Source organism: Colobus angolensis, unplaced genomic scaffold (genome assembly GCF_000951035.1).
Source record: "Colobus angolensis palliatus isolate OR3802 unplaced genomic scaffold, Cang.pa_1.0 Scaffold392, whole genome shotgun sequence".
Classification (NCBI taxonomy): Eukaryota; Metazoa; Chordata; class Mammalia; order Primates; family Cercopithecidae; genus Colobus; species Colobus angolensis.
This window is the reverse complement of record NW_012117288.1, coordinates 785,308-798,268: the sequence shown is the minus strand read 5'-3', so window position 1 is coordinate 798,268 and position 12,961 is coordinate 785,308. Positions and strand designations below refer to the sequence as shown.

Genomic DNA, 12,961 nt, shown 5'->3' with positions numbered 1-12,961 from the left:
CGCTCGCCAGGTCCCCTCCCTCCTGTGAAGCGGCGACGTTGTCGTCGGGAGGCGGCAGGACCCCGGCGTGGCGGCCGAGAGCGGATGGCGGCGCGGGGTCACGGGGGAGCGGGGCTCGGGGCTGCTCCTTTCTCCTCTCCTCTCAGGGGACAAGCGCAGGGTTGCGGAGGGCGACGCCCACGACCAGGAAGCAGCTTGCCAAAAATACTTGAAAAATGCCACAATTCTTTTTCTTTTTGAGACAGTCTCGCTCTGTTGCCCAGGCTGGAGTGCAGTGACGCAATCTCGGCCCACTGCAACCTCCGATTCTCCTGCCTCAGCCTCCCGAGCCTCCCGAGTAGCTGGGATTACTGGCGCCCGCCACCACGCCCGACTAATTTTTTTTTTTTTGTATTTTTAGTAGAGACAGGGTTTCGCCTTGTTGGCCAGGCTGATCTCGAACTACCGACCTCAGGTGATCCGCCCTCCTAGGCCTCCCAAAGTGCTGGGATTACAGGCGTAAACCACCAAGCCCGTATTTTATTATTTATTTAGTTAGTTTTTAAACAGGGTCTTGCTGTGTCGCCCAGACAGGAGTGCAGTGGCGTCATCTCGGCTCACTGCAACCTCCTCCGCTTCCAGGTTTCAAGCAATTTTCCTGCCTTAACCTTCCAAGTAGCTGGGATTACAAGCACGCACCACCACTTCCGGCTAACTTTTGTATTTTTACTAGAGACGGGGTTTCACCATGCTGGCCAGGCTGGTCTCGAACTCCTGACCTCAAGTGACCCGCCATCCTTGGCCTCCCAAAGTGTTGGGATTACAGGCTAAGCCACCGTGACTGACCCTGGCATGGTTTTAAATGGCTCATTGTCCACTTAAGACTCCGGGCTCTTGTGGGAGTCTTAAGTCCCTGATTTGTACAGTACTTTCTTCTTCCTATTAAATAAGAAAAATAAAACAAGTGAGTGAATGCTTTTTCTTTTTTTTTTTCCGACAGAGTCTCGCTCTGTCACCCAGACTGGAGTGCAGTGGTGTGATATGGCCTCACTGCAACATCTGCCTCCCAGGCTCAAGTGACCCTCCTGCCTCAGCCTCCCACTTAGCTGGGATTACAGGCGTGTGCCACCATCCATGGCTAATTTTTGTTTTTTCAGTGGAGACGGGACTTCGCTATGTTGGCCAGGCTGGTCTTGAACTCCTAGGCTCAAGTGATCCTCCTGCCTGGGCCTCCCAAAATGCTGGGATTACAGGCATGAGGTACTGGGCCTGGCCAATAAGTGAGTGAATAAATTCTTCAGTAAAAAAGCTAGTAAATAGGCCCAGTGTGGTGGCTTATGTCTGTAGTTCCAGCACTTCAGAAGGACTAGGAGGGAGGATTGCTTGAACCCGGGAGGATCGCTTGAACCTGGGAGGTCGAGGTTGCAGTGAGCCATGATCGCACCACTGCACTCCAGTCTGGGACAGAGCGAGACCCTGTCGCAGAACAAAACAAAACAAAACAAAACAAAAAACCTTATTAAATAAGAAAGATAAACTCTCCTGGTCTGTTGAAGAACATGAAGCATCAATCTTTATTCAATAAATACAACACCCACAGGGCTTTATGCCTTTTAGAAAAGGAAAGATCTGACCAGCGCAGTTGCTCACACCTGTAATCCCAGCACTTTGGGAGGCCTAGGCGGGTGGATCACCTGAGGTCAGGAGTTGAAGACCAGCCTGGCCAACATAGTGAAACCCTGTCTCTACTAAAAATACAAAAAAACTTAGCTGGGCGTTGTGGCATGCGCCTGTAATCCCAGCTACTCAGGAGGCTGAGGCAGGAGAATCGCATGAAGCCGGGAGGCGGAGGTTGCAGTCAGTCGAGATCGAGCCATTGCACTCCAGCATGGGCAACGAGAGCAAAACTCCATCTAAAAAAAAGGAAAGAAAAAGAAGAAAAGGAAGAAAGAAAAGAAAAAAGAAAAGAAAGATCTGGAAAGGGCCCCTGCCTTTGCAGAAAGAAAAGAGGAAGCATGTTTGCTTTTCCCAGTGAAGAATCTAAGGGCTCCCAGGCTGCCTCTAACATGTCAAACAGGAAAGACGTCTTTGATAATTTTTGTGTTTGTGTCCAGATGTGAGAGAAGAGCAGGAATTTAGGATCAACTGTGAGTCCTGAGGTGCCAGCCCCCAGGCTGTCAGAAAAGCAGGAAGCCAAAGGCTCCTTGTCTTTCCTCTGGGAGGGAAGTCAGCGGCAATTACTGATACCATCTCCAGGTGGCCAGACACGTAAGTCACCTCCTTCTTGCTTTTGATGGCCCAGGGTGGATTGGACTCTGATGGGGGCAGCTGGGGAGTGGTGTGCTGGGTTCCCTTTCCCTGATCACTCTGAGACTTCCTTCCTTTTTCCAGCATCAGCCACACAGCAAAGTCACTGTGAGAACTTCAGAACCTGCGTCCAGAGTCTACTGGAAGGCTGCTCCACACCAAGGAAAGACCAGTGTCACTCTATTTCAATAATTTTTTTTGGCCAGGCCAGGTGGCTCACACCTGTAATCCCAGCACTTTGGGAAGGAGACCCTGTCTAAAAATAAACACTTTTTTAAAAAATTCGTATTTGTTTTTGATTCAGGGTCTTTGTTGCTCAGGCTGGAGTACAGTGGTGTGATCACAGCTCACTGCAGTTTGAACGCCTAGGCTCAAGTGATTCTTCCACCTCAGCCTCCTGAGTAGCTAGGATTACAGGTGCACAGCACCACACCCATAATTAATTAAAAGTTAATTTTTAACTTTTTTGTAGAGACAGAGTCTCACTATTTTGCCCAGGCTGGTTGTGAACTCTTGGCCTCAAAAATCCTCCTGCCTCGGCCTCCCAAAGTGCTGGGATTACAGGCATGAGCCACTGCACCCAGCCTCCACTGTGTTTGGACCCCTGCTCAGATTTGTGGCTACACCTGTGATGTCCTGGCCCCTATTTTCCGGGGATATGGAACCAAGCGCTGTCTTGTGTTCTATGACAGGGGCATGACGTTAAACTACAGTAAAACTACAGTAAAAAAAAAAAAAAAAAAGAATTGCTTCCTTATCTTAGAGTTTGTATATACAAACACTAAACCTTATTTATTTATTTATTTATTTAGACAAGAGTCTCGCTCTGTCACCAGGCTGGAGTGCAGTGGCGCAATCTTGGCTCACTGCAACCTCCGCCTCCCAGGTTCACGCCATTCTCCTGCCTCAGCCTCCCGAGTAGCTGGGACTAGAGGAGCCCGCCACCACACTCGGCTACTTTTTTGTATTTTTAATAGAGATGGGGTTTCACCGTGGTCTGGATCTCCTGCCCTTGTGATCCGCCCGCCTCGCCCTCCCAAAGTGCTGGGATTACAGGCGTGAGCCATCACGCCCAGCTAAACCTTATTAAAAACAAACAAACAAAAAAACTTCTGTAGAATATAGAAAATTGACAAATACAAACTAAGATAATTACCAACATTGGCAAGAATATGTGGAAATAAATATTCTCATGCAAGATGGGAAAAGCATGTATAAATTGGAACTTGCTTTTTGGATTGTAATATGACGAGTGTGTTTTAGATGCTTTTGTCCAGGCATTTCTATTTCTAGAGAATATGTATTAAAGAGACAATTAAGGATAAATGCAAAGATATGCCCTCAAGATTGTTTTCATAAAAATTGTGTTTATAATCATGATGCCCTAGAGCATCTTGACTGTCCGTTGTACAAATGCAGCCTGGATTTCCAGGGCATGAGGCCGGGAAGCTGACCCTGGTGGGGGCTGGCCCCTACGCATGAACATACAAGGCTCCTGGAGTAAAGGGGTGTGAGAGTGAGGACTCAGAGTGACTGCTGTGGAGGAGGCGGAGGGATGCAGAGGTTACACCACAGGCACATTATGAGTGGGGCTGCCTCATCACTGAGAAAAACACACATAGCTTGGCTTCCCGGTCTCTGCTTAGTTTAGTATCATCTCACACCTGGGTAACTGGTGTGTTTGTGTTTGTTTTTGAGACAGAGTCTCACTATGTTGCTCAGGCTGGAGTGCAGTAGCACCACCGTGGCTCACTGAAGCCTTGAAATCCTAGGCTCCAAGGGATCTTCCTGCCTCAGCTTTCCAACTAGCTGGGACCATGGCCACCATCCCCAGCTAATTTTTTTTTTTTTTTGAGGTAGAGTCTCGCTCTGTTGCCCAGGCTAGAGTGCAGTGGTGGGATCTTGACTCACTGCAACCTCCACCTCCCAGGTTCAAGCTATTCTCCTGCCTCAGCCTCCCAAGTAGCTGGGATTACAGGTACGCACTACCATGCCCAGCTAATTTGTGTATTTTTAGTAGAGACGGGGTTTCACCATGTTGGTCAGGCTGGTCTCGAACTCTTGACCTCGTGATCTGTCCACCTCGGCCTCCCAAACTGCTGGGATTACAAGTGTAAGCCACTGCGCACAGCCTTGGCTCCTGTTTTCTAAGGGGCTGAAAATGTTCCAGCTCTCCAAAGCCCATGGAAGATGTCATTTATCTTTTAGATTTATACATTCCTAATCTGACAAATTCCAACCAGAACTTGAAAACTGAACCCTGAAGGTAAAAGGCACGCTGCCCCCTGGAGTGTTATTTCTACCACCACACCAAGGTTTGGGGGACAGCTTTGCTCTTACAGGCTGGCTTCTTGGGAAGTATCTGCTGACACAGTGATTTTGGGAGTAACACTTGTGAAAGGAAATGGGAGTCGACCGGGTTGGCAGGGAGAGCTGTCAGGCCAAGATGCACATGTACAAACTATCTCTAGGTGCCTGTATTCTCTGCCTGCCCATGGGGAGCTCTGTTAGGGGAATCCCATGTTCCATGGAAATGGCTTGCCCTGTGCCACCACCTTGCTCAGTCACCATCTCCTGCGGGATGGTGACATTGGTTGGAAAGCTGAGGTAGGCAAAGGCCAGCTGCAGGCTGTTCACTAACTGCCCTTCTATGGCTGGACAGCAAGTTCTCCCTTGGAGGAGGACCTGAGGGCCACATCTGGGATTTGCCACAGCATGCAGCATACAGATTTCCCCCCTCTTTGTTTTTTGCAGATTTTCTTGTTTTTGCAGATTTTGTTGGTTTTGCAGATTTTCCCCCTCTTTGTTTTTTTACCCATCTCTGATATCCTACTTCAAGCACCAATCCCAACTATGAGTGCCCAACTGATAGATGATTCCAGATTCCTGGGAGCAAGGTCTCTGGATCATCTTCTTCAGCTCCCCCGCTCCCTGCTAACAGGGACTTTAGCTCAAAGGCAAGAAAGGAACTCCTGTTTCATGGTGACAGTAAACCTTTCTTTTAAGTCCCAACACCAGCTAGCTATGCCACTCTTCAGGAGGAAAGATACCGTTGACACTGGTGGCATGCCTTCAGTTTCCATCAGAAATCCTCACAGGGAGTCAGTGTGGGCTTCGTGCGGAGCCCCAGACAGAGGGAGCCTCCACCAGGCTGCAGCCTCCTGACAAAAAAAGGCCAGTCAACGGTGGCTCACACGGGTAATCCCAGCACTTTGGGAGGCCGAAGCAGGCGGATCACGAGGTCAAGAGATCGAGACCACCCTGGCCCACATGGGGAAATCCCGTCTCTACTAAAAATACAAAAATTAGCTGGACATGGTGGCACGTGCCTATAGTCCCAGCTACTCAAGAGGCTGAGACAGGAGAATCGCTTGAACCTGGGAGGCAGAGGTTGCAGTGAGCCGAGATCATGCCACTGCACTCCAGCCTGGGGACAGAGTGAGACTCTGTCTCAAAAAACAACAAAAAAAGGCCGATCTGAACACCATGATAGGGAGATGGAAGAAGAGCAAAGTGGAGTCTAGCTACTACTTGAGGGTAAAACTGCAGATGCAGGGAGTTTGTGAACATTGGGCATTTAGATTTTCATGATGATTTCGTTTGATGCCAGGTGTTCATTCATTTCAGATGTTGTGCCTCAAGGCCCTCAAATAGGAAAGAAACCCTCTCTTAAAATTGGAAAATCCAAAAAGGTGACAGATGGAAACAATTGCCTTGTCTTCTCTCTCTGCCTGTCCCGCTTTTAAGGCTTCTGTGACCTGTTAGGCTTTGGTTTTTCCGAAGACTTGGTTCAGTTCAAACTCATGTAAATGTGGCTAAACAGTCAGGGCCTAACGTCTTTCAATGGTCTGTCTGATTAGAAGAGTGCCATGTATGTTCAACAGTCTGAAGACATTGGAGGGATTTGGATGCCCATCGCACTGGAGAAATGGAATGTTGGAAGTTGAAAGTGCTATGTCTGTTGGGGTACTTGTGAGTGCAACTAGTAAGGGATGAGGATCCTATCCAGCCAGTCCCTATTTGACAATAAATGTGACTTTTTCCATTTATCTTTGCCCCATGACAATTTTGGCTGACCCTGTCTTTGGAGATGTTTTTCAGCCTAGAGAGCTGGACTCAGTACTTTATGAAACCCAAAGGCCACGCTTCCTCAATGCTCACAAATTCAGCTGATGATGAGTGTGCCTTATTAGTGAGGGCTGTGTGCAGAGAGAAGCCTAGTGGCAGACAGAGCTCTGTAATTCTGTCACCATTAATGAATATGAGGCTGTCTTTTTTGGACCACCACAGCTGTCTTCCAACCTGATATATGATATTAATCGTAAAAGAGAGAACTTTGTCCTAATTGGGTTTTCTGTTGTTGTTGTTTGTTTTATTTTTTGAGACAGAGTCTCACTCTGTCACCCAGGCTGGAGTGCAGTGGCGCGATCTCAGCTCATTGCAACCTCCACCTCCCAGGTTCAAGCTATTCTCGTGCCTCAGCCTTCCCAGTTGTGGGAATTACAGGCCCGCACCACCACACCCGGCTAATTTTTGTATTTTTAGTAGAGATGGGGTTTTGCCATGTTGGCCAGGCTGGTTTCGAACTCCTGACCTCAAGTAATCCACCCACCTTGGCCTCCCAAAGTGCTGGGATTGCAGGTGTGAGCCACCGCACTTGGCCTGTTCTAATTGTTAATCGGAATTTACTTTTATGGGCTTAAAATGTCTTCATGGGCCTGGCGTGGTGGCTCACACCTGTAATCTCAGCACTTTGGGAGACTGAGGCAGGAGGATCACTTGAGGTTAGGAGTTCGAGACCAGCCTGGTCAACATGGTGAGACCGTGTCTCTATTAAAAATACAAAAATTAGCTGTGCATAGTGGCATGCACCCATAATCCCAGCTACTTGAGAAGTTGAGGGGAGAGAATAGCTTGAACCCAGGAGACCAAGGCTGCAATGAGCCAAAATTGTGCCACTACACTCTAGCCCGGGCAACAGAATGAGACTCCATCTCTAAATAAATAAATAAATAAATTTTTTAAAAAATGTCTTCAGCAACACAAATAAGATCTAAGGTATGGAGATCCATTCTACCAAGAAAGAGGTAGTAACTATGCCAGAGGGCCAGATATCAGGACAGGGGCTCAGGTCCTTGCTACCTGCTAGCTGTGTGACTTTGAGATAGGCCACCCAACTTTTCTTTGACAGTTTCCTCAACTCTAAAATGTGTGGAGTATAACCTATCTCAAAGGGTTATTGTAAGGATTAAGGGAAGTAATGTATGGAAATGGGTCCCAGAGAGAGCAATTTTTGGATTCCTGATATTTAATGTGCCTAGCGTATCTAGGCTTTCACAGATATCTTGATCTGTTTTCTGTTGCTATAACAGAACACCTGGGGAGGCTGGGTAATTTATAAAGAATAAGTTTATTTAGCTCATGGTTTTGGGAGCTGAGAAGTCCAACAGCATGGTGTCGGCATCTGGTGAAGGCCTTCTTGCTGTGTCACAACATCGTAGAAGGCGTCACATGGCGAGAGGGCAAAAGTGTGCATGTTATCTCAGGTCTTTCTTCCTCTTGTTATAAAGCCACCAGTCCCATCATAGGACTCTGCCCTGATGACCTTATCTAATCCTAATTACCTCCTAAAGGCTTCACCTCCAATAAACAGGTGAATTTGGGGATTTAGTTTCCAACACATGGAATTTGGAGGACACATTCAAATAATATCAACAGATACCAGAATTTAGGACTTCATGGGGTACAGAGTTGACAAGTGCTGTAGGGCTGAGGTGTATAATTTAACCTACTTCTAGCTTCTCTTCAAGCATGAGTGACAACTAAGTGTGCTGTTAATATTTACAGTGGAGTCACATAAACCTAAAGACACCATGGTGTGAGTGGGCCCCTTTTCTAAGTACTTTGTTGTAATGTTGGTTTTCTTTTTCCCTTTCTCATTTCTCCTCTAAATTTACTCTTTCTCTGATTAGGCCATGTGGAGTCCAATCTAATCACTCCGATTGCATGCTCAGAATCCAGATTGTGTGAACTTCTTGCAATGCTTGATGGATGTGTAAATTGGCCACAGAATTGGTGTGAATCTGGTGTGAATCACCACAGAATGATTCACAAACCAATTCTGAGTGGTCTGGAAATGCAGATCTTTGTTATTTTATCTAATATTTTTTCCTGAGGGACCTATTATTTTCCTTGCACTATATTTTACATGCATTATTTCATTTAATCTTTGTAACAAATCTATTTTTGAATTCTCATTGCACAACTTTACCTCCTTTAATGGCCTTCATTAATTTTCCTCCATTGTTTTCCTTTTAATTGCATTTATTTTAATGCTGAATTCACTCCCATGCCATAAGTTTTTGTTTCTTCAGTTTCTTCTGGGATATCTCTTTCTTCTGGGCAACCTTTTCTTCTGGTTTAGGAACAATCTGTTCCTTTTCAGTAAAGATCATGTCAGTGTGGCAGAGAGAGCTCATGTATGGGTTAATCCGACCATAGGCTCTGTAGGTCCAGCGGCGCATCTTCAGTGCTCTGTTCACTTGGATATGCTCAATGACCAGATAATCTACATCTAAACCCTTAAGTTCAGCATTACTCGCTGCATTTTTAAGCATGTGCAGCAAAAATTTAGCACTCTTTTTGGGTCACCGACCTTGTGTCCAGTCCCACTGCTTGCCAACTTCATTATTGTAACGTCAGAATGGTACACACTGTTTCTATAAAGTGACATCTTTCAGACACTTTGTGGCTTTTCAAATATGCATACCCTTGATGGCCTGGGCAGATTCACAAGTGTTCTTTTTTGAGTGGAACACAAGGAACTCTTGGATCACAACTATGAATTGCATACCTTAAAGTGAACATGAAGATTGGAACCTCTTGATTTGCATGATTTTGTGGGGTTCTCAGGGGTCAAGTGACTAGGGAACCATTTTCACAGATTACCTTGGACCCCTTAGGGAAAGAGGCTCCATTCTTTTTTATGTGGAATATCTTCCTTTAAAGAGCCTTTTGCTGTCCCCCCAACCAAGAGATTTTCTGCTTTAGGCTTCCATTCACATTTTGATAATATTGTAAGGACTCTTGCATCTTTATAGAGATTTTTTTTTTTCTTTTCCCCAAGACGGAGTCTCACTGTGTTGCCCAGGCTGGAGTGCAATGGCATGATCTTGGCTCACTGCAACCTCCGCCTCCCAGGTTCAAGCAATTCTCCTGCCTCAGCCTTCTGAGTAGCTGAGAATACAGGCGCCTGCCACCATGCCCAGCTAATTTTTGTATTTTTAGTACAGATGGGGTTTCACTACATTATCCAGCTGGTCTGGAACTCCTGACCTCAAGTGATCCAACCCACCTTGGCCTCCCAAAGTGCTGGGATTACAGGCATGAGACACTGCCCTGGCCTGGAGATTTTTTGAAAAACATGTTTAATCTATTGTTCACCCCATTGACATCTTCCCTTTCTGAAGAAAAGTGTTCCTTTTTTTTTCCTTTTGTAGAGATGGGGTTTTGCTATGTTGCCCAAGCTAGTCTTGAACTGCTGGGCTCAAGCAATCCACCCACTTCCGCCTCCTAAAGTGCTGGGATTACAGGCCTGAGTCACCGTGCGCTGCTGAAAATGTTCCTAAGAATAAAATTGTATTGATTACAGATTCCCCCAAACACTTCAAGAAATTCTGGGCCAGGACCTAGGCCCCCATATCCCACAGAACCATTAACCAATCCTGAGTTTCTTTAATGGAAAGAGAGGTACAATCCACACCTTTTTTTGTGGGGAAAGGTGGCTCCTCTAAGCCCTGTTTTGAGGTTCTGATGCTTCTTGTCATCATGAGCAAAAAGGCAGCCTCTCTGCACCAGTACAAACTATTTTTAGATGCTCCTATTCTAAAACCTAGTTCTTCATTCTCTGTGGTTTTGGTTCTTCTCTGCAGGGAATGACCTTCATTTATTTCTGTTCCTATGCCCCCAATTCAGTTTATTTGATGAATGTTTCCAAAGGTTCAATGGGTTTCAGTCTAAATTTGTCCCGGAGGCTCTAGAGCTGTCCAGCTGGACAGTGGGCCTCACTGAGGACGTCTGTCCCTGAGCTGGAGGCACGGCTTCCCATGGAGGCACTGCCACGCCGCATCCACACTTCCCACAGCACATCGGCTTCCCGAGGCCGCCACCCGACCCTGGTTACCTAGACCCAGACAGACCTGGGCGCGAGACAGGGAGGCCGCAGGAAAGTTAGAAGGGCAAGAAGCCTGGAATGCAGTCAGAGGCTAGGCCTGGCAGACCTAGCATAGAAGTGCAGCTCCAGCCCTGGGCTGACATGCAGACAAGGGCTGGGATTTAGGGAACCCAAGACAGGTGAGCGTGGCCTCCTCAGCGGGGTCAGAGTTCGGGGTTAACTAGAAGGAAGGCCCACGGAGGAGCAGGAGGAGCAGCAGAGCCTCTCTCTGCCCAGACTCTGGCCAGAGTCAGGCCCTGGAACTCTCGCTGTATCCCCGGCCCACGCCCTCCCGGCCAATCCCGGCTGAGGCTGTGCGTGCGTCACAATGGGGCTCTTGTGACGTCATGCTGGCCCTGCCCCGCCCCACCCCACGTGCTCGTCTGGAACGGCCTGTCTTACTTGCTACCCTATGGCGATAGTCCTTCCCCTCCGACTGGGTCCTCCACCTGCTCCCATGCTCGGTCCTCTGTGGAACCAGGAGCTTTCCCCCACCTTATGGAGACATACTTGGGATGAGGGACAATGACTTGCCCAGGATCACCTGGCCAGTTGGAAAGGAGGAAACGTCCTACACCCGTGGCGCTGTCTCGGGGGTTGCTGCGTCCAAGAGGCCTACCCGCAGGGGTAAGCCTGAGTAGGCGAACCCAAACAGGAGAAGGGGGCTGGGAATCTCCGTGTGGCTGGGGACCCCTGCTCCTTCTAGGGCCTCTGCCTCTAGGTCTTTAATAAAGTATATACAATGACTGTATCAAATGCCTTTAAAAACAGTTTTTTTCTTAAAAAAAAAAAAGTAGCTATATGTTATCATGAAATGTGATTCATATACCATACAAAAATAGCTAACGTTATATTGAGATAGAACTCACATGCCATAGAATTCAGTGGCTTTTAATATAGTCACAGTTATGCAGCCATCACCGAAGTCAATTGTAGAATATTTTTATCATCCCAAAAAGAAATCTTAACCGTCACCTCCCAATTCCCCTGAATTAGTCAGAATTCTCCAGAGAAAGGAAATCAATAGGACATATACGTATTTGAATTGGCTTTTGCAAGTCCTAAGATCTGCAGGGTCAGTCAGCAAGCTGGAGACCTGGAAGAGCTGATGGTTTTGTTCTAGTCTAAGTCCAAAGGCCTGAAAGCTAGGAGAGCCACTGGTGTAACTTCCATCTGAAGGCCAGTAGGCTCAAGACCCAGGAAGAAGCAATGTTTCAGTTTAAGTCCAAAGGCAGAAGAATTGTCTCTTACTCAAGGGAGGGTTTTCTTTGTTCTAATCAGGCCCACCCACATTTGCAATTGGATTGGATGAGGCCCACCCACATTTGCAGTGGGCTTTACTCAGTCTACTGATTTAAATGCTAATCTCATCCAAAAACACCCTCACAGACACACCTGGAATAATGTTTGACCAAATATCTGGGCACTCTGTTCCTCAGTCAGGGTGACAAATAAAATTAACCATCACATCTGCCAGTTTCTACAGCCCAAGGCAACCACTAGTCTACTTTCTGTCTTTATAAAAGAATTGCCTGTTTTGAGTATTTCATGTAAATAGAATCGTACAGTACATGGCCTCTCAATTCACTGCAACCTTCGCCTCCTGGATTCAAGAGATTCTGCCTGAGTCTCCCAAGAGGCTGGGATTACAGGCATGTGCCACCACACCCAGCTAATTTTGTAATTTTGTATTTTTAGTAGAGACGGGTTTTCACCATGTTGATTAGACTGGTCACAAACTCCTGACCTCAGGTGATCCACCCACCTCAACCTCCCAAAGTGCTGGGATTACAGGCGTGTGAGCCACCACGCCTGGCCACATTTTATTTTTCCATTCATCAGTTGGTGAATATTTGGGTTCTACTTTTTGGCTTTTTTTTTTTTTTTAGAAGGAGTCTCACTCTGTCACCCAGGCTAGAGTGCAGTGGCGCGATCTCAGCTCACTGCAACCTCTGCCTCCCAGTTCAAGTGATTCTGGTGCCTTAGCCTCCCAAGTAGCTAGGAGGCACCCACCGCCACGCCTGGCTAATTTTTGTATTTTTAGTGGAGACAGGGTTTCACCACGTTGGCCAGGCTGGTTTCAAACTCCTGGTCTCAAGTGATCCGCCTGCTTCAGCCTCCCAAAGTGCTGGGATTATAGGTGTGAGCCACCACGCCTGACCTTTGCTTTGTTTTTGAGACAGGGTCTCACTCCCATCACTCAGGCTGGAGTGCAGTGGAATGATTATGGCTCACTGCAGCCTCAACTTGCTGAGCTCAGATGATCCTCCCGTCTCAGACTCCGGAATAGCTGGGACTACAGGCGCATACCATCATGCCCGACTAACTTTTTGGATTTTTAGTAGAGATGGGATTTCGCCATAGACTTTTAAGTATATTAAAGACAGTTGATTTAGCATTTGTCTAGTAAAGGTCCAATAACTGGATTTCCTCAATGAATTTTTCTGTTAATTTTTCTTTTTC

General features: G+C 47.0%; 1 pseudogene; it reads right to left on the bottom strand.

Moving 5' to 3' along the window:
- Positions 1 to 8,627: 8,627 nt before the first annotated feature.
- Positions 8,628 to 9,193, bottom strand: LOC105521006 (annotated as a pseudogene).
- Positions 9,194 to 12,961: the final 3,768 nt, after the last annotated feature.